Source organism: Trachypithecus francoisi, unplaced genomic scaffold (genome assembly GCF_009764315.1).
Source record: "Trachypithecus francoisi isolate TF-2019V2 unplaced genomic scaffold, Tfra_2.0 Lachesis_group17, whole genome shotgun sequence".
Classification (NCBI taxonomy): domain Eukaryota; kingdom Metazoa; phylum Chordata; class Mammalia; order Primates; family Cercopithecidae; genus Trachypithecus; species Trachypithecus francoisi.
Genome location: NW_022681462.1, coordinates 96422071 through 96444085, shown reverse-complemented (window position 1 = coordinate 96444085; position 22015 = coordinate 96422071). Strand labels below are relative to the sequence as shown.

The following is a 22015-nucleotide window of genomic DNA, read 5'->3' as shown; positions in this document are numbered from 1 at the left end:
GGTGGCATGGGGTGGGGGAGAGGGAAGGAGGGGGAGGACATTCATGAAAATCACTGAAAAGTAAATCTGAGGTGGAATGGGGACGTAACAGTCATGTATTTACGATTACTCTTCCAAAAACAGACCAACCGTGCATTGAAGAACACAAATAACAGGTTACTATATTTGAAAGAATAGCTCATAATAGCTGACATTTATACACTGGATACATTGCTAAGCATGTAGCACATATTCATTCAGCAAATTTTATTAAACATGTACTATGTGTCAGGTTTGGTCAAAACTCTCAGCACTTACATTCTTGGGGAAAGGGAAGAAAGGCAACAGTATACATGATGAAAAGGAAACTCTCTATCATGTATGATCAATGCTAGGATGCTCACAGTTCACAGGACAAAGTCCAATACTGGCAGCGAGCACGAGACCCACCCCCAGGCTTGGGACTGTCCTGGTCTGCTCTCCACTGTGCCCTTCACAGCCCCACACTGCAGCAGGGGGCTGCCTATGTGCCTGTCATAGCCCATGTTTGCTTGCACCCCAGGGGCTCGGATCATCTGGTTCCCATTTTCCTGTAGAAGATTCTCTTTCCCGTCCTTCATTCCTCTTCCTCTCAGTTTCAGTGCCTCCTCCACTGCATCTCCTGCCTGCCCTCGGCCACCTCCTGCCGTGCAGTCGCTGGGTCCATCCTTGCTGCCCCCTATCATGCTGTGCTCTCCTCTCTTGTGACACATCACTGCTTTTATCCCACGGCCAACCTTCCACTGTCTGAACCACTCAATACCAGAACCACCCTGTCCCCGACAGATCTCAGAATTGCAAAAACATGTTCTTTAGACTTCACCTCATTTAGGGTGCTCTGCAACCTGCTGTGTGACAGGTGGCCCTGGGCACTGAGCTTGCAAGCCAGAGGCACAGGAGCAGAAAGCTGCACAGGAGCTTTCTGCACAGGAGCAGAAAACTGTTGAGCAGAAAGCTCCCCTTTCTCTATTGGGCCCTAGCTTCTTGCTACACTAAAGCTTGCATGCTTGTTCTCAAGAGCTGGCCCCTCACTGATACCTCCCTAGGGGTTTGTCCTTCTCTTGCTCCTGGATCTCAGCTTCGCTCCTGACATGCCTGCGCTCACACATGCTAGCATGGGCCTGTAACATTGTTGTTCCTCCCATGGAGGCTGGGTCACTCTGCTTTTCTAGGCCTTCCTTTGGTCCAGCTGAGACTTAGCTACAGTCATATTCAATAATGATTCTGTTCTCCTTGTGCAGAATGATGGCAGCTTTAGAAAATAGATGAAATGGTTCATGTAATGATGGCCTAAGGGTTTGCCCATCATTTGGGTTCCTCTATTTGTCAGGAGACTGGGGTACCTGGAGGGCTCAAAGCTCTGTAATGTGATGCAATTATAGGTTTATTTGTCTGGCCCTTCCACTGGCTAAGACTCTTTTTCTGAGAAAGCAAACAGAATTTTAGCTCCGGAATATGAGCACCCAGGTTAGCACATTGGTAGGTGCTCCCTGAATATTTATAGACTAAATTGCTATTCAGATAATCTGAAATTTACATTGTGAATTCCATAAAATTAAGGTCCATTTTCTTACTTATCTCTGAATCCCTAGCATATTTGCCAACCATCCGCTGAGTATTTAACACGTGCCAGAACCTGCACTGGCACTGAGGATGGAGAGATGTATGAGACAAGCAGGAAGACCTCAGATGGGACAGAGGCCCATGTGCAGGTATCAGAAGACAGCCTAACACCAACAGAGGTAGCAGCAATGCGGAGCAGGAGGCTGTTTTCTCCTCTCTGAAGTGGCTAAGAAAGGACTCATAAGATCCTTCGGTATTTTTTTGAAATAGAGGTGGCAGAAAGAGCTTCAGCTCTGAACCTGGATGCTATTGGTGTGGTGCTTGCTGTGATTATTCTTATAGATAGCATTGACTGAGTGCTGATGGTGTGCTGGGTACAGAGCTGAGTGCTCTCTGAGATCATCTCATTTATTCTACTGTAAGGCAGACTGCTTTGTAAGGCAGACTCTAATCATCCCCATTTTGCTGGGGATAAGTGAGGTTAAGTTATTTATTCATGTCACAGGCAGTAAGTGGTAGAAGCAGAAGCTTTTCATTATTCCAGTTTGGTGACCTTGAATCTCGTGGTCTCTGCAAAGCCTTCCCCTAATGATTGCACATCTTTGGGAATTCTCCTTGCCTTGAATTATCATGGTCCTCTGAAACTTTTGCTACGCACCATCCTTTCCACCATTGCACATTAGTGATGCTTCTCTAAGAGCTTAGTAGTTGCTAGTCCTACTACCCAATCTGGTAATAATTTTTTTTTTTTTTGGAAATGAAAGAAGTAAAGTCACCCACAGATGAGCACTGGCACAAAACACAGTAGCGTTCTAGTCTCTTGCACATTCTCCTCTCACCTTGTTCACCACAGTAGCTGCAATGAATATATTTTAATCAGGTATCCTGACCCACATGTGTTCCTCCATTGTAATTTTGGACAAGTTATATGACTTCTGTAAGATTTGATTTAGTTGTCTATACAAAAAGATACTCTCTTCCTTTGGGGTGACTTGGGAATTACGGTGCACATAACAGCAATCAGCTTTAATTTCCTGACTTTTTTTCCCTTGAGATAATATGTAAAGCTGAGTGTTGCTTCCAATAATAGGGGAAATGATCTAGTATTCTGTTTATACAGCAGAATGTTGATTTGGGAATATAATTCAACTTAGATCAAGAAATCAAGGCTCAACCAGGCAGGGTGGCTCACACCTGTAATCTCAGCACTTTGAGAGGCAGAAGTGGGAAGATCACTTGAGTTCAGGGGTTCAAGACCCGCCTTGGAAGCACAGTGTAGACTCCATCTCTCCAAAAACAAAAAAAAAAAAAAAAAGAAAAGAAAAGAAAAGAAAGAAAATTAGTTAGGCTTGGTGGCATGTGCCTATAGTCCCAGCTACTTGGGAGGTTGAGGCTGAGACTGAGGCAGGAAGATCGCTTGAGCATGGAAGGTTGAGGCTGTAGTGTGCTGTGATCACACCACCTGTATTAGGGTTCTCTAGAGGGTCAGAACTAATGGGATAGATATGTAAAGGGAAATTTATTATTAACACACATGATCACAAAGTCCCACGATAGGTCCTCTGCAAGCTGAGGAGCAAGGAAAACCAGTCTGAGTCCCAAACCGAAGAACTTGGAGTCTAATATTCAAGGGCAGGAAGCCTCCAACATGGGAGAAAGATGTAGGCTGGGAGGCTAGGCCAGTCTCTCCTTTCACATTTTTCTGCCTGCTTATATTCTAGCCTCACTGGCAGCTGATTAGACTGTGCTCACCCAGATTAAGGATGGATCTGCCTTTCCCAGTCCACTGACTCCAATGTTAATCTCTTTTGACAACACCCTCACACGCACACCCAGGATATATACTTTGTATCCTTCAATCCAGTCAAGTTGACACTCAGTATTAACCATCACACGTCTACACTCCAGCCTGGGTGACAGAGACCCTATCTCAAAAAGACCAAAATCAAAACACCCACACAGAAAAACAAGGCTCAATTCCTAACTTTAGCACCTGTTAGCTATGCAATTTGGGACATGTAATTTATCTCTCTGTACTTTTCACCCTTTCATTCACAAAACAATTATTAAGCAATCCTTATTTTCGGGACCCTTAGAGCAATCAACAGACAGACAGAGCCCTGCTTCATGGAGCTTCTGCTCTCTCCTTGAACTCACATGCTGAAACAGACAGGGCGCAATGCCTCAGGTTGTTGGAGAACCAGGTAAAGCACTATGAAAACAAAGACTATTTTATAAATATAATTAATAGAAAGAACACAGTATTTGGAGTCAAAGGACTTGGACTTGAAGCCTGGTTTTATTCTTCCTGAGCTAGTGGCTTTGGAGTGAATGCAGGCGATTGGCTTTAATTTCTTTATTTGTTAAATGGGACAATACTCCCCTCATCACAGTATGATAGGACAGTTAAATGCAATGTCTGTGAAGGCATTTTATGAATAGGAAAAGAACCTGTGAATATCAGTCATTTGTTAATTATTAGTCATTTAAAATGAAGCATAGGGAAATCTCTTGCCTCTGAACTTAAAGTATGTCTGCAATCAACAATTGCTCAGAGGACCGTCACATTGGTAATTGATAAAGCATGTTAGGAAACTAGTAAGCATTGGTTAAAAGGTCCAGAGATGCCCACCAGGGTAGGCTGCCTGCAGAGCCAACAGAAGTTGGCTTAGTGATAAGCGATCTCTGGATGATACAGACCCATGGGTCACTCAGCCCATGGCTGTAGCTCTGGCCTTCCTAAGAATGCTCCTGATGCTTAGTACATTGCTCACTATCAAGAGAAGGACAGTCCAACAGTTTCTATGGGGAACCTTGGGCTAGAATTCTCTCCTCCAGTAGAAGGCGAGAAATTTGCATAAGGCACCTCTTTTGTTTTGTTTCCGTTTCCTACGAGCTTGATTAGTGTGGTTCTCACCCTCTAACCCTCTAGCGCATCCTGATTTAAGGAGAAAATAAACTTCTCAAATACCCAAAGCCGAGGGTGAACTGCCTGCCCTGGGTGCTGCCTGCACAGGCGGTCTAGCACCGTCTCCTGACGACCTCAGAGGGCTGCCCCAGGGGGCAGCAGAGACCACTGGCAGTGCTGAAACAGGGTCCTTGTCTGGGGAAACAATGGCTCATTGTGCCCAGGGGCCTGCTGTATTCTAGGCACTGTGACTGGCCAGGAGTGAGTGGTCACTGTGCATATGGTACACAGACACAGAACAAAATTCATCTTTACAACACTCTAGGAGGCGGGCAGTTGCAGATCCTGAGTGAGAGAACCAAGGGACTCACATGAAGTTGAACAATTGAGCGTAACATGTGTCTTCCTCCATGCACAGCCCTTGCTTTAGATGTTATCTCAGGCAGGATGTTCAAGGAACAGAGGGATACATGGAGAAAGACGGAAAGGAGCTCCCAGGCCCCAGGAGTAAACCAAGGCCCCAAGGCACTGTGCTAAATGCCACCAGAGAGGCAGATGTCAAAGGTCAGAGAAACAAAGGTCACACCTAGCCGAGGGCATCAGGTCAGGCTTTTTGGGGGAAGGAGCACCGCCCTGAGTCTTGAGGAACAAGACTACGTCAGGTGGAAAGAAGATGACTGAACAGGCATTCCAGGAGAAGGAATGGTGTGAGCAGCGCTGTCCTGGAAAGCTGAAACCGTAAGGTGAGATTTTACCGAGAATCTGAGAAAACTTGTGTCTATTTCTTTTGAGGGACATATTCTAAAACTGCAAGGTGGATAGGAAAATACAGCCAGCTATAAATTAACACAGTAATAGCAGTATACTGGCCCTGAGCAAGAGAGAGCACAGCTATCTTCTGAAGAGCTGACCCATGTCAATTCACCTGGTGCCCAGGGCACTTCCGACTTGGGAAATCCCGTTGACATTGATCGAGCTGAACCAGCCTGGCCTGAACATGATGACAGCCACAACTCAGCCTCTGCTCTTCTCAGACTGGACTAGAGCTGCACAAGCTTTGCCTGACTGCTTCACATGGTCTCCTGGAAAGTCAGATCTGAAGGAAAGAAGACCACAGGGGGCCCAGAGAGAAGAAGGTGAACTTTAGGCCCTGGCTGGATCCCATTTGGAGTTGAACAGATTAAGTTCCAAGATTAGAACCAGATTGTCCTGACTGTACAGGTGTAGGGAAGTCACCTTAAGCTTTGCATGTTAAATTGCAGTCTCTTTATCTCTAAAATAGAGATGATGATTCTGCCTTCCAGGTCTGACGTCAGGATAAGAGGAAGTAACACAGGAAAAGCAACTAGCAAGGTGCCTAGTCAATGGGAGGTGCTGGAAAACATTAGTTTCCATTGCCACTGTGGAATAGTTAGAAGAAGGCAATCATATAGAAAAATAATTAGACTCTTTCCTATCCTCAAAATACTCAAGTTCTCTGAAAATGGAATGTGATTATTTTTAATCAGCTGATTGGGATCCAGGATGACTTCATCGTCTTGTGAACCTAATTGAAACACATCCAGCTCTTATTGCTGTGAATTGGAGAACTGCAGGCTGCTCTGAACTCACAGTGACCCCTGCACAAATGACCATTTCATCAACTGCCTGGGGAGGAGGTTCAGAGGCATGAAAGGGAGACACAGGCAAGGACATAAGCTCATTTCCTTCTGGGGCTTGAGGAGTTCGTCAACAACATTTTAGTTATTCAGTAATGAGTTGCTGATTCCCTAGAGGCAAAACGGGTCTCATGCTTCCCTAGGGAGGCATAAGACTACCAGAAGATAGTTTCCCATCTCGTACCTCATCTCTTGATTTTACCTTCTGACCTTTTGAGTTTATCTTTGTATGGTTTCCAGCTCCTAATTGCATACCCTGGCATGACCCAGCCACCTCCATCGAGCCCTTCATGGCACATGACTGCACCTTCCGGCTGTTTTCAGGCTGGCAAGAGAGACCCTTTTATATTTATCCTCTCGGTAGCATAGTCTTCTCTGCCACTGAAGATAGAAGCCAGGGTAGTGATTCCAAATGACATTTCAGATGTCACTCTTCAGCTACCTGAGATGAAAAATTGGGATTCCTGTTTCATACAAAGGAAGCTTGAAATGGTACCCCGGGTGTGGGGAGATGCCAGGAGAGTGGAAGCTACTGAGTGCTGGGATCTTAAAAATAAGTAGAGGCTCAGAGAAGTTTCAGTGACGCAGCTGGTGCGTCAGAGCCGGTCAGAGTGGGACTTAGGTCAGTGTGATCTCACGTCCAGTGCCTCTTTGTTCATCTCAGACTGGCTTCTGAGGCCAAACCAGGGCAGTGACAGCCGGAAGGAAGGGGAGGAGTGGTTCTAGAATTCCTTGTGGCATGAGAAGTGTGACGTGCCACACAACACGTCTCCTAATGCTGGGTGACTGTGAAAAAGCCTCTAACTATTTTATTATAAACCCCAGCAAATGCCGGGGCAACCTAATGACTTGGATTCTCCACAAAGAGAGAGCTTTTGGCACTGAAACAGAGACCTTCAACCCCCCTAAACTTAAAATGAGCCCTAAATTGGCATTTCAGCCCTCTTTCTTTGATTCTTTAGTGGTTTAACTTTGAAATGAAAACACAAATTTCTTGGGGGATTTTTGTAAACTGGTTGCAAAGAGTAGATGACCAGCTTCCCCGGCTCCTGTGTGTTTAGACCCCGTCATCACAGCCTGTGTGTCCGTCCAAGTCTCACTGCAGGGACTCAGGCAAAAATAGTAAGTGAGGTCAGACCTCAAAGGAAAAAAAAGCCCTTGTTATCTAAACAGAAGGAATCAAATCATCTTTTAAGTCTAAGGTTAAGAAATGCCTTACTCCTACTTGGATCTGTGTTTGTGGATGAATTACTTAATCTTTCATTCATGGCTACGTGGGCTCAGAATGTCCTCTGCAGGCCAGATGCCAGGGAGGATGAAATGGGGGTCTGGCCACAGCAGGTTTGCTGTGAGGCCAGTGGTGCTTGAGCTTCAGGGTACCTCACCACACTCCTGGTCTCTTCCAAGGCCAGAGGGGCCTTGGTGATGTGGCACACGGTCTTAGGATTTTATAAAACACTTATATGTAACACTTAAACATAAACACTCCCTCAAAAGGCTTTAACTTCCGTGAGACTTGAGTGCCCTCTAGTCCTTTCCCATGGGTAGCCTGGGTCTTGTGGGAGAGACATTCATGCAAACAAACGAATTCCCAAGCACATCAGAGGCACTAAGGTAGAAGTCAGGCAGGGCACAGTGGGACACAAAGGAGGGACCCCCGACCTGCTGAGAAGACTCTTCCTACATCTAGAGCTTGGGGCAGGGTTCCATCCTGTTTCCACGCCGCCAACTGGGTGGTTTGCAATTCAATGATGATCTAACTACCTGGAGTTAATGTAGAACTCTACATGTTAAAGGTTTAGGCCTCCACAAGACTGCCCTGACAAGACGCCAGCCACACTATGGGAGTCCCCAGGTCATTGCACTTCTATCCGACTGGTTATAAATTCAAGGGTTCCTGTATTAGTCCATTCTTACACTGCTCTAAAGACATACTAGACACTGGGTAATTTATGAAGGAAAGAGGTCTAATTGACTCAAGTTCTACATGACTGGGGAGGCCTCAGGAAACCTACAATTAGGGTGGAAGGGGAAACAGGCATATCCTACCTGGTGGCAGATGAGAGAGAGAGAGAGAGAGAGAAAGAGGTAAAAGCCCCTTATAAAACCATCAGATCTCATGAGAACTCACTTGCTGTCATGAGAACAGCATGGGGGAAGCTGCCCTCACAATCCAATCACCTCCCTCCCTCCACATGTGGGATCACAGGTCCCTCCCTAGACACATGGCGATTACAAGTAAAGATGAGATTTGGGTGGGGACACAGAGCCAAACCACATCAGTTCCCATGACCCCCTCAGGTTTGATAATTTGCTAGAACAACTCACAGAACTCAGGCAAGCCCTGTACTTTATGATTACAGTTTTATTATAAAGGGGATACTTAAGGAAAGGTCTGGCAGAGAGTACAGAGCTCCTGTGCCCCCTCCTGTGGAATGGGGGTGCATCGGCCTCCTGTGGAATAGGGGTGCATTGACCTCCTGTGGAATGGGGGTGCATCGACCTCCTGTGGAATGGGGGTGCATTGACCTCCTGTGGAATGGGGGTGCATCTGCCTCATGTGGAATGGGGTGCATCGACCTCCTGTGGAATGGGGGTACATTGACCTCCTGTGGAATGGGGGTACATCGACCTCTGCAGCACATCCATGTGTTCCCCAGCAGAAACCCCCTGCCCTTCCCAGTCCTCCTCATCAAGTTGTGTGTGTTTGGCAGATGGAAGATCTGGGGTTCTTGAGCTGGAGCTCTGGCCCCTGGGTGACATCCCCTAAGCTCCTGGTAGCTACCAGTCCTGCTGGATGCTCTGCTCAAACCTTGGAGTTGATTAAACTCAAGAAAAGTAGGTGGCTTAGAAAGGAGAACCTCAGGATTCCCCTCTCTTTGGCCACGCTGAGCCTGAAAGCTGATACGATTCTGCTGGGGTTGGTGAGGGCAGGAGACCTCTTGTGCTGTCACTTTCCTTGTCCCTCTCTAGTACTGAGAGGGGAATGTCTAGGCAGTTTCAGCTTGACATGCGCTTGTATTCTCTCTCCCTGTCTCCTTCCCACCATCCACTGGCATTGGACAAGGGTGAGCTTTTGGTCCCCCATTGCCATATCCTCCCCCACCCCAAGCAGCAGCAAGCCCACACCTTTGCTGTCAGAGGAAGAATTGAAGAGGTGGCTTTAATAGGTGAACCTCCTTACACAGCACCCCATTCCCATGCCTGTGATCCTATCTTCCATACCTGAAGCATCCTTTTTTTAGTTTTTAAAATTAATTTTTAAATTTAGAGATAATTTTGATTCACATGCAATTGTAAGAAATGATACAGAGACCCTGTGGTGTACCCTTAACTCAGTTTTACCCAGTGGTAACATCTTGGACAACTATAGGAGAATATCACAACTAAGGCATTGAGATTGATGCAGGCAAAGCATAGAACATTTCCATCATCACAAAGAGCCCTTCTGTTGCCCCTTTGTAGCCACACTCATTTCTCTTCCATTCCTATCCCCTTCTTAACCCCTAGTAACCATTAAGCAGCCCTCCATTTCTGTGAAGACAGCCACTGTAAACACAGGTGCACAGGTTTTTGTGTGAACTTAAGTCTTTATTACTGTGGGATAAATAGAGGAATCCATTCCGTAAGATGTTCTAACATCCCCTCTGGAGAGCGAACACTTTGCAGAACCATGGCCAAGGTTAAGTACTTAGGAAAACAACAGGTAATACATTAAAAATTTAGATATTGCCCACTCAGACATTTATTTGCCTGTTAGAAAATATGATGAAGATATTTTTCCAATTGCATATAATAAAAATACTATGTAAGCATAATTATAGAAAAAAAATCATTTGGCATTTAGTACTACTTTCCAAGCACACATAGGCATGAATAGATCCAAAATCCCTGGAGAGAGTGAAGCTGGTAAGTAAGAAAGATTTATTCTTCACATGTTGAAGGGAAGTCTTTATTGCTATCCCTGGGCTGGTACCATCACACCAAGTATCAGGGAGAGACACCAAAGGAGATATTTTCCTTCCAGAGCTCTAATCACTAGTGAATCAATCCCTCCCTTTCCTTCCGTCTCCTTCCTTCCTTCCTTCCTTCCTTCCTTGCTTCCCTCCTTCCCTCTTTCTCTATAACTTTGTTTGTCTATCTATCATCTCTGTCCATCTCTACCTGTCCATCTCTCTGTCTATAACTATCTGTTAATATATCTGTCTATCATCTATCTCTGTCACTCTATCACTCTATCATCTACTTATCTATCATCTATCTATATAATCTACCACTATCTATCTATCTATCTATCTATCTATCTATCTATCTATATCTGTCCATCTGTCTATCTAATCTATAAATCACTACTACTACAGCTATCTATCTATCTATTTGTCTATCTCTATCTCTATTTATCTATCTATCACCTATGTAATCTATCTTTTTTTCTTTTCATTTTGAAGGACTAAAGGAGCAGAGGGAGAATGCTCCAGTCACGCAGCGCCCACTAATCACTGGGATAAGGACTAGGCTGGGCAAGAACGCAGGCATAAATGTGAGTGGGATTTCATCTCCATGGAAACTCCTTCCAAAGGGGAAGTGGGTCTCTCTCTGGGTCTCTAACAGCCTCATCTCTGGAGATAGTGAGTGGCTTATGTCTTTCTTCCTTTCTTGGAGTCCTAATCCCTCAAGCATTTCTGGATACTGAGTTATTTGAGACCCAACACATCTAGCTCTTTCTCAGCTCTTTTAGAATTTCCTCTTTCCTTCATTTTTTTTTTTAGAGATAATATGTGGATAGAAAGAGTACTGAAAAAGACTTAACCCTCTGGTCTCCTCACAGCATCCCTTCCTGAATTGCAGGCAGTACAAAAGTCACATCCCAAAATGATCACAGGACCAACTGCTCAGAGAAAAGTGATAGTTCAGCATTTCTGCATGGTGGCCATCACCAAGTGCAATTTATCCTTATGATATTTTTTTATTTTTGTTGAGATATTACTGCATCTAGTAAAATACACAAATCTCTGAGGTCCAGAGCTAGATGGATTTCTTATATCAGTGTGTATGTTTGTAACCACTGTTCAGTCACGATATAGAACATCGTCATCATCCTGGATATAGAACATCGTCATCATCCTCAGGCCCCTTCCTACTCAGTATGCACCCCCTCAGGGTTACCACTGTTCTGATTTCTGTATTCAGGCTGAGTTTTATACTTTTAGGTTTAAACTATAGTTAAAAATTTATAGCAAAATGCATGCACAGCAACACATAAAAAGAGGAAACATTTTAGAGAAATATAAAAATGTTAGATTTAGTATTTGATGAAATAAAAAAAATCTGCAAATAGATGAGCTGCGCCCACTAGGAATCCATGAGGCAACAATGATCTAGATGTACAGATAGGAGACCCTTGGTCCAAAGGTACACGGAAGGAAGACATTTTGTAAATTACCTTTTGGGTGTGCACTTGTTATCCATATAATCCCCAAACTTCAGAGCTGGGAGAGAATGAAGTCAGCATCTAGGTTCATCTCCTTTCTTTATAGAGCGGGAAACCAAGACCCAGTGGAGCTACGACATTCACACAGGCCTCAGAGCATGTTAATGTCAATACTGTGACGTTTACACTGTCCATCCTTCCAGAGCAGGACATTGCAGTCTCTTCTGCTTGCTTATCAAAGGATTAAAATAAAACATCAGTAAAAAATTGAGAGACTGGACTGTTATAGGCTGAATCGTTCTCCCCCAAAGTTCATACATTGAAGTCCTAACACCGAATACTTCAGAATGTGACTGTTTTTGGAGATGGGGCCTTTGAAGAGGCAATTAAGGGAAAATAAGGTCATGGGGTGGTACTAATTCAATAAAACCCATGCCCTTACGAGAAGAGGAGTTTGGAATCCAGACATGAATAGAAGGAAGACCATGTGAAGACGCAGCAGGAAGACGCCATCTACAAGCTAAGAAGAGAGGCCTTAGAGGAAGCCAGCCCTGCCAACACTTTGATTTCAAACTTCCAGCCTCCAGAACTGTAAGAAAAATACATTTGTGTTGTTTAAGCCGCCAGTCTGTGGTACTTTATTATGGCAACTCCAGAAAACTAATACATGGGCTGACAAAAGTAGCTGGTAACTATTTGCTTATTCTATCTGTTCAATCATGCATTTACTGAGAACCTAATATGTGCCTGTTATTCTGGGAGATGTTGTGCTAAGGAATTTAAATATATTAACTCAATTAATCCTGAGCACAGACCTCTGAGGTAGGTATTGCTATACCCATTTTATAGATGAAGAAAGCAAGCAAGACAAACTGAGAGATTTAGTCAAACTGACACACCAGCAGGTGGTAGAGTCACAGACATGTACACATGTGCAGTGTGGCCTGACAGAGTCAATTGTGGGAGATAGAAGTCAGTAGGGACATGGAAGAGAATAATTCTCCCAGAAAAGGAGTGGAGATTTAGGGAAGAGAAACTGAGGCTTGAAAAGTGGACAAGAGAGAAAGACTGAAGGTGGTGGTTAGTGGTATTTCAGTTTCAAGACATGCAAAGAGGCATGAAACAACACGGCAATTTGGGAGAATTGTAAGTTGTTGTGCATTCGTTCAAGAGAGGTGTTGAGTGAGAACACAGAGGCCAGATTACTAGGGTCTTGGACGATGAACTACTCTGAATGGAAGTGATCTCCTGGGCACTGGAAGATCCTGAAGAGGGTTAAGTAAGAGTAATCAGATTTGAATTTTATAAAGTATTCAAGGAAGTGTGGCAGGGACTGAGGTTAGAGGCACGCAGCCCATTTTCCAGGATGGCAGTGGTCTTGGCATGAGAAGGGCAGGCTAGAACAATGGTCAGCATCTCAAAGGGGATGAAGAAGAAGGAAAAGGTATCTGATGCTGAGAAAACAGAAACCGCAAGGCTCAGCTTGCAGCAGATGAAGGAGAGAACGGGTCCAGAATCATTCCCAGTGTTTTGGATGACTTGGCCAGGAGGCTGATGCCAGACAGCAGGAGGGTTACAGGCAAAGGGGGCGCACACTCTGGGACCCTGGGTCCCATCGTGCAGAGGCTGCTGGCTCTCTGGAACCTGAGCTCAGAAGAAGGATAGTCTAGAGGGGAGACAGGAGAGGCATCAGTGTAGAGATGGGGACCCAAGCCAGGAGAGCAAGTAAGATCCAACAGGATGCAGAGAAAGTGCAGCAGAGAGTTGGGGCAAGTTGGGACAAAAATCTGGGTGGCCAGCAGCATAGAAGAGAGGTAGAGACAGTGGAACCTGGAAGAAAAGTCTGGAAGGAATGATCTGATAAACAATAGGAAAACAAGATATGAACAGTCTCACCAAAACCAAGGGAGATGTTGTTTGTAGGAGGGAGGTCTCCAATGTTAGCTGCTGTAAAGAGATGCCAGATGGTGAGGGCTGGACAGGTCTGGGCAGTGGCTCTATTGGAGAAAGTGAGCTGCACACCTAGTTTCATCCTCAAAAAGAGTGTTTTGTCTTTTATGATTGACGTGATTCTCTGACTGATGTATCTAATTCAAACACGATTTTGTTTTCCACAAATGCACATAGAGCTTTCAATGTTATCCAGGTAAGCAGTGCAGTAGGCTGGCTGCAGGCTCACATGTTGACAGTCAGGTCCCACATGAGTACACGAGTGTGACGCAGCATTTCAGAACAAGAAAAAACGTGAATGAAATAAAGAACTCCAACTGTCAATTTGATACCCAGAATTTAAAAATTCCCCAAATCTTATTAGAAATCAATAAAACTATGCCTAATTAGATGCAATCCATCTTTTCTTTTGAGAATGTAGTTTCATGGTCTCATGGAACCAGTTCCTCCTGGTGTAAACAGAGTTATTGAAATGCAACAAGGATGCTGGATGTCTGTGCTTCTTTTTTTCTGAAAGGAACCTCTCAGTCCCTGGGTGACCCTGTGCTAATGAGTCTCCACTGGTGAGTTATCTCCCAGCCTGGACTCAGAGATGCTATCGGTTTCATTCAAGTCCCCACAGTCACCTCGGCTTCTCCAGGCTGCAACAACTACAGGAAGGCCATTAGCTCAGCCATGTGCCCTCCCTCCCCACACCACCCCAACCTGTCCCTCCTCTAATGTAATATTGCAGACATGCCTGGCATTCGTTCCTAAAATGTATTATTCTACACACAAACACCCTTTGATCAGCTTGACGGGAAAACCAGAAGCATCACGTATGTATTTGGTTTAGCAAAGCTGTAACGGGAACAGATGTCTCTGCGAAGACTATTTCAGAATGACCCTGAATGTGTCCTCTTTTTTTTTTTTTTTTCCTGCAGAGAAATTGTGGCCACATTTTAAATAATTTTTTCCAACTTGGAACTCTGCTGAGAGGTATCTCATTCATTCTCAGCCAGATTCCTGGGTCCTGGGCCGCAGTCCCGCGCAGGCTATAGGTTACTTGTTTGGAAGCATTTTCAGTGAGCGAGGCCAGTCTGTGTTGTCCAGCTGGCGGGAGAGCAGCTGTGGACACATGGGGGAAATTGCACGTTTTTCCCTGTAACTAAGATGAGCCTGAGTGTCTCTCTTTCCTCAGGCAGCCAAGCAAACCTTCTGCTAGACCACACAGGCCCCAGTCACACTTCCCTTGGGGCCCAAAGCACAATTTTTTAGCTGTTGATAGGAAGAGTGTTTTTCTCTCTGGTTCTGTGAAGCCTAGAACCATGTGGCAGTTGAAGTGGTCGCCTCAAGTGGGTCGTTGTTTGCACTTCATGGGCTTCCACTGCGGAGCCATCCCAGGGGAGGCTCAAATGTGAGGCCACAGACTGGGCTGCCCATGAGAAAAATGAACTGTTGAAAGAGCTGGACCTATTTGATTTGAACATCTGTGCCATATCTTCCAGGATATTCTATCCTGTCTACATCGTACCATTGACATGCCTTAGGTTGAATGACATGATAGTGATAACAGATCATGAGATTTTTCTTTGTTATTTTTATGTTATGAATGGTTTATTGAAGTGCAGTTAATATCCTCACTTGCTCTACCCTCCTCCTGCAAAAGATGATGATTCTATCTCTGCCCTCAAACTTTCTGGGTGAGGACTCTAGAGGCTGTGTGAAATTCTGAAGACTGTGCATTTGGTGGAAAGAATATGGAATTTGAAACTATGTAGTTGTGGTATCCAGGGGTGGCTTTACCTCTTACTAGTTGTACAGACTTAGGCAAGTCATTGAAATGTACTGAGCACCAGTTTCCTCATCTGGGAAATGGAGATAACTGTCTACCTTGAGAGATGACGTATTCAACAGCTCGGCATCATGCCTGGGGCTTGGTAGACAATTCCTTCCCATAAGGCCCACCCCAGAGTTATGGGGTAGTCAAAGAGGTGGACCCGAACTCCCTCCCTGTGTGCAGGAGCTGCTGTCCTCCAGGGACGGTCAGTCGACAGGGACTGGCTTTCAATCCAATTCAGTTGAGCAGTGGAAGCTGGACTTGTAAGATAACAGCAATTAACACAGAGGCGCCTATTATGTGCTCTGTTCAGACCTGACACACATTAACTCATTCAATGTTCACAGTAATCCTGTGAAGCAGGTCCTCTCATTATCCTTATTTCACATGTAGAGGAACTGACGCTCAGAGTCATAACAACTGGCTCAAGTCCACATGATCAGTAAGCAGAGGGGCTCAGCATCAAACTCAGGCAGACTGTCTCCAGAGACCAAGCTCACAACTGCAATTCTAACTACCTCCCCTAAAATAGTCTCTAAAACAATCTCAGACTTCAATTATCATTGCAGAATACATTACATTCCAGGGCGATCACCTGCTACACATAACAGATCTTGACCCTTTACCCAACTGTTCAGGACATGTAGTAGGTCCTGCCCTCTGACCTCTCTTTCCAGCCTGTGCCCAGGGAATATATGCCCTTTTGCTGAAGCTGCAGGATGAAGGTGGTCCCACACTTCAATTTGGCTAGAAGACTGTCCTAAAAAATGAGAGAATGGCATAGCTTGTATTGACAAGTGTTTTCTTTTTCCTTTTTTTTTTTAATGCTATGCAATTTTCATTTCCAAATCTTGCACCAAGAGCTGTAATTATGACCATCATCATCCAAAAAAAAAAGAATAAGAAGTACTACACCTATAAACATCTAATTGTCCATGTAAATTAAGAGTTGTGAAATGACTTCTACCTCTGCCTGGTGCACATTTCCCTATGTATATTTTCAAGAGAGAAGTTGAATGCCTTCCATAGAGAAATTCTCCTCTAATTTTATGAGCTAAAGGGGGAATTAGGGTGTGTTTTTCTCAGAAGCAATTTGGCTTTCTGCCTCCACCTTCTGCCAGACCCCAATTTCTGAACTTAGCCATGTCCCAGGTTCTGATAGTTTGAGGAATGTGAGTGCATGTGTATGCAGATGCGTGTGTGTGTGTGTGTGTGTGTGTGTGTGGTTTAAAAAGTGATGACGGGATTCAATATAGAGCTCTTCCAGGTGCTGGCATGGCTTTGATCTTGAATCCCAACTGACCCTAGTGAACGGGCCTCTCCCTTGATTTGGTTATCTCATACTCTGGATTTGGTTCTGTGGCATGTCCAGTCCTAGCCTCAGAGGCTTTGCTTTCTTACCCTTTAACATGTAGGAGGAAAGGAGTGTGTCACACTCTTTCAACTGAAAGATTCGTGTACTCACAGGCCAAATACAGGTTCACAGTCCCTTTACTCATAGTTCTAAAATCCAAAAAGCTCTGAAAACTAAAAACTTTCTTGTAACTCATACCTGATCTGAACATATTTGGCAGGAAAATCTGATGTGAACTTCAGCTGTTTATGGTCCTTATTCCTTCCGGTTGGTATAGTATTCATATATTTTGCTGCATAAATATTAATTTATTTGATTATATGGGCTGCTGCCCTGGCCCCTCTGAGCCTGTTACATAATATATTACATACACACCATATTAGTTTTTTTAAATCTAAAAATATTCTGGATTTCATAATACATCTGGCTGCAAGTGTTTTGGATAACGGACGAAGGGTCTGTGATCTCATTTAATCCTTGCCAACTCTCTTGTGAAATAACCGTTATATCCATATTAAGATGAGAAAGCTGATATTAGAAAGACTGGTTAATTTGTCCAGGGTCTCCAAACAATTATGAGGAAGATCAAGGATTAAATATGTGCTTTTCAGATTTCAAAATGCATACCTTGCCCACACTCCACGTGGTTGGTCTTCCTAGCTTCTTTAGGTAGGTAAGCCCTGGGTGTGAATAATGAAGGCAAGACGGAAACAGGACCATGAGCAAGAACATGGGCCTGCCCTAGAACCTTGCTGCTCAGAGAGTAATCCATGGACCAGCAGTGTTGTCTGAGAGCATTTCGTTAAAAACACAGAATCTTGGGGCACATTCAGGACCTACTGAAACAGAACGTGCATTTTTTCCAACATCCCCCACTTCCAGGATTTCATTTGCACATTCAAATGTGAGGAGTCTTTGGCTGGATGTTTGGAGGCGGAAGATAACCCATGCTATTCTAAAAAGGGCTCCAAATGCCAGAGTTGTCATCTTTTGCCAGGATCATGCTAGAGGACAGAGACTCTGCTGGAAGCAAATTGGGAGGGAGTGGAAGGTAATGATTCCCAGTCCAACAGTGACTACCAAAGAGAGCTATGTGCCCATGAAGAGAACATCATTGTACATTCGATCTAAGAGAATAACCCATTGCCTCAACAATTGATTTCCCAAACTAGTGCTATTTTTCTGTTTATGAACGCACATCCTATAACTGTACATTTATCTTTGGGAAAACTCTGGTAACTGTTCTACTAAAAAATGTATCAAATCAATCAGAATCCTAATGATTAATTATGTGTTCATTAATGGTATAGCCCCAGAGAAGGGTTTCTCCAGTTTCACCATTGGCATTATGGACTGGATAAGTCTTGGTTGTGGGAGCTGTCCTGTGTAACATGGGATGTTTAGCAGCATCAGTATCCTCTATCTTTTAAATGCCAGTAGCAACCCCTACTCCTGGTCATGAAAATAAGAAATGTTTCCAGCCATTGCCACATGTCACTGGAGAGTGAGAGGGGGTTGAAGGAAGGAGGATATCACTCTCAGTTGAGAACCACTGCTCTAGAACATTTTTGAATTCACTCTTTTCTACCTGGTAGTTCATAGAGCTCAAGACTTGACTTCCTGATCATCGGTCAAGTAATCAACACTTAGCTGTTATTAAGAGGGGTTCTTCAGACAGAAGGTTTTCGAGTGAATGGACAATAGCCAATACACATATCTGTTATGGTGACTGGATTGAGGACAGTGCCTTTGAGAAGAATCCTTGTCATGTGGATATCAATTCTCTTAGCCAACTGTATTCAGGAGTTGTTTATGAACTGTGAAACTTGATCTGCTCGCTTTGGAGTTCTTGCCTATTTGGATGTGCGGAGTTCTTTTTTAATGACAAATTTTACATTTGTTGAAATGTATGAAGTATGAGAAGCTGGGGCTGAGAATCAGGCTCCTTGAATACAACTCCCAGTGAAAAGCAGGAGGCAAGGCTGCCCACACTTTATAGGATGCAGAGGAGGCAGCCTGCACATCCAATGATGGGACAGAGCTGAAGCATGTGGGTTCTGTCTTCTGCCTCAGCACAGTGATTCTGGCTAATAAAGATTGTGCATGGTTGGCAGCTCTCAAATGTCTACTGGTGAAGTCCCTGGGAAAGTATGTTCTTTATTTTCCTTCAGAGACTACAAAATGAGAAGGGCAAGATTCTAAAGAACCCCCAAACCTATCATTTCTGGGTGGAAACATTTTCCTGCCACTTCAACAGTTCCTGTTAACCAACTGTACTAGCTAGAGTTGGCATGAAGAGGAACAATAGTGGGGCCAACACATTAGCAGCAGATCAGTTTACACATTGAGAGCATCAGCAACAATGGTGGAAAAGAAATCTCTAAGACAAATCCATTAGGAATCACCATGCCTGTAGAGACCCTATAATCACACTGGATGGGATCATCAAGTCAAATGCAATTCTGATTGTTCTCTGCAAAATGAGTGTCTCACTCTTCCAGATTCCTACTTAAATCAGGGCAGGTTAACTTGGGTGACATATTCAAGGACATAAAACCAGTACCCTGACCTTCCTTCTTAAGGAAGAAAGAAAACGCCATTGCTTCTCCCCATGGAACTCAGTCTAAGGAGCTCATAGGCTGTATAACTATGTTCCAAGTGATGCCAAGCACATAGCTCATGTATAACCAATTAGCTGTGTGGATGCTACAGTACTGATCAGAAGTTTGGGGGATGCTGTGATGCTCCCACCAGCTCATCCCTTCTCTTTCTTCTCTTTACTATCTGCTTAGTTGCATATTACTTTGCACTACGTGGATTTGCTTCCCTCTTGCCCTCATCACTAGGCAGAGTTACACCATTTGTGTTTCCTCCATTCTGGGTTCTCTATTTCTCTTTAGGTTGAACTTGCCTTTCATAGCCAGTCCTTCCACTGCCACCCAGAGAAGGTCTCAGGCTGCCCAGCCTGGTCCAGGGCATTGCTACTCAGAGCTTGGTTGATGGGTCTGCTTGTTACAGCAATTAATACAGAAATTAAGCGTAGCTGTTTGAAACTTTTAATAGCAAACTGACAGAGCAATTTTATAATCTAATACTAATATTAATCTAATCTATTAATATAAATCTAATATAATAATACAAATCTGACTTTTGTATTTCATTTCATTTATTTTTCTTTCTTTTGGTAATTCATTTGGAATATATTTTTCAAATTTTGGCCTTCTAAGGACTAAGGACTAAGGACAAACTTGCTCTCTCTACATGTGATTTGAGAAGCATGGGTCTGGGGACCCCATCTGGTTGCCAGACCAAAGTGACTTCATCCTTCATCCCTCATCTTATCTCTCTAGTCATTTCCTAGCACCTTGGCCACAGAATGACTGAAGCCACTGTTCAGAGGGGTTGGCATCACTGATCTCTCATAGTAAATGCAGTATGTTTTAGGTTAGTACTGCTCAGGTCCTGTGATGAAGCTGAGCTTGTTACCGTTGTGGTGAAAGATGAAGGGAACCATCTTCTTAGAAGAGGATGGGAAGAGAGTTCGTTCTTTTTGATCTGCTTTATTGCTATCCATTCCCATCGGCAGAAGAGCTGCTGAACCAATCCTGCACTTTTGCCAGGAGGAACCATCATAGATATTTATCCCTTTCATAGTCTTCGCTCACTGGGGGGAAGTTACAGGTGCACTTAATGAGGTACCCCACAGACCAGCAGATCTCATGGAATGGAAATGGCAAAAATAATATGAATATGCAAATATGAACAGTCAGAATTGTCAGATTACACATCAAAATGAGGATTTTGTGTAAATGTTGAAGTTTTTGTGAAAAATAAACACAAGGAAAAACTGACAATATTAAAAATAAACATGTTCAAAACTTTTTAATAGAATTTTCAGGATAACACCTATCAAGATACTTTGGGAGGCTGAGGTGGGAGGATTGCTTGATGCCAGGAATTCAAGACCAGCCTGGGCAACATAGCAAGACCTCATCTCTACAAAAAATTTAAAAATTAGCTGAGCATGGGGCACAGCTGTGGTCTGAGCTACTTTGGAGGCTGAGGTAGGAGGATTGCTTGGGCCCAGAAATTTGAGGTTACAGCGAGCTGTGATCATGTCACTGCGCTCCAGCTTGTGCAACAGAGTGAGACTCCTTCTAAAACAAACAAAAAAAAAATATACTTTTTGAAGGAATTCCCTAGGAAGATCCTGGCTGAACAGTTAGTGGGTGGAATAATAGAAACAGCAGGGGTTTAGAAGTGACAGCTTGACACTCCCTGTCCATGTGAACATGGAAAAGTCATATTATTTATGTCTCTACTTCCTCATCTGTGAAATGGGGATTCTAATGCTCTCTACTTCATGATTGACGTGAGGATTGAATAAGTTAATACAAATACGTAAATTACTTAAAACAGTGCTCATACTTAAGGCGGGCATGTTAATTACAGGCTGAGCTTCAATTATCCAATCTGTAAAGTGGAGAAAATGAGACTCTTGAACTCAAGGGTTATCCTCGAAGAACACCTGATACAGTCCAGCTACAGTTTTCTTTTCTCCAAATAATTCCTAAGAGGCTTCAGGCTGCTGTGGATTTGCCTGATTTCTGTATGAGTTGCTCCTCAGGTTCAGCCAGCAAGTGCTATCAAATTGCTTTCATTTTTCCAAAGTGAATTAAAACCAATGGAGGTTCCTAATAAGCCCATTCATTCCATCATTTATTCAACAGGTACTTCGAAGGCCTACCCTGTGCCAGCCACTGTTCTAGATGCCTGAGATTTATTAGTGAGCAAACAAGGATTCCTACCTCCAGGGAGCACGCCTTCTAGGGGAAGGGACTGATCAGATCAGAAACGGAACCCAATTTATAATTAAATTATATAGCATGTTAGAAAGTGGTAAACTCTGTGTTAAAAAGAAAAGGTAGACCTGGGTAAGAGGGTAGGAATGAAATGCAGAGGGTAGGGGAATGAGGCAGTTGCTGCAGGTATTTAATAGGGTCCTCGGGGTGGGCCATGTGTGGAAAGTGTGATGGAAACAAACTCTTGAAGGAGGTGGGGAATTAGCAAGTGCAATCTTGCGGAAAGCACTCCCAACAGGAGAAACAGCAGAGCAAACGCCTTGAGGTGGGAGCACATCTGTTGTGTTCAAGGGACAGCAAGGAGACCAATTTGGCTGCAGTGGAGTGGGTGGCTGAGGTGAATTGTCTAAAACCCAATACCAGGCTCTCTAGCGCTCTTCCTCCCTTGGATTCTCCATAAACTCTGGGGCTCTGGAAGTCCTGATGAAACTTCTGCCATGGGCAGCAACCTA

At 44.0% G+C, this 22015-nt stretch overlaps 1 long non-coding RNA gene across 1 annotated transcript in view; it reads left to right on the top strand.

Annotated features, from left to right (window-relative positions):
• LOC117063036 overlaps positions 1-12205 on the top strand; it is a 65127-nt gene extending 52922 nt beyond the window's left edge. The window contains exons 2-3 of the long non-coding RNA XR_004428685.1: positions 10596-10687; positions 11685-12205. This is a non-coding gene — a long non-coding RNA (uncharacterized LOC117063036). The remainder of the gene's footprint in view (positions 1-10595; positions 10688-11684) is intronic.
• The last annotated feature ends 9810 nt before the right edge of the window (positions 12206-22015 follow it).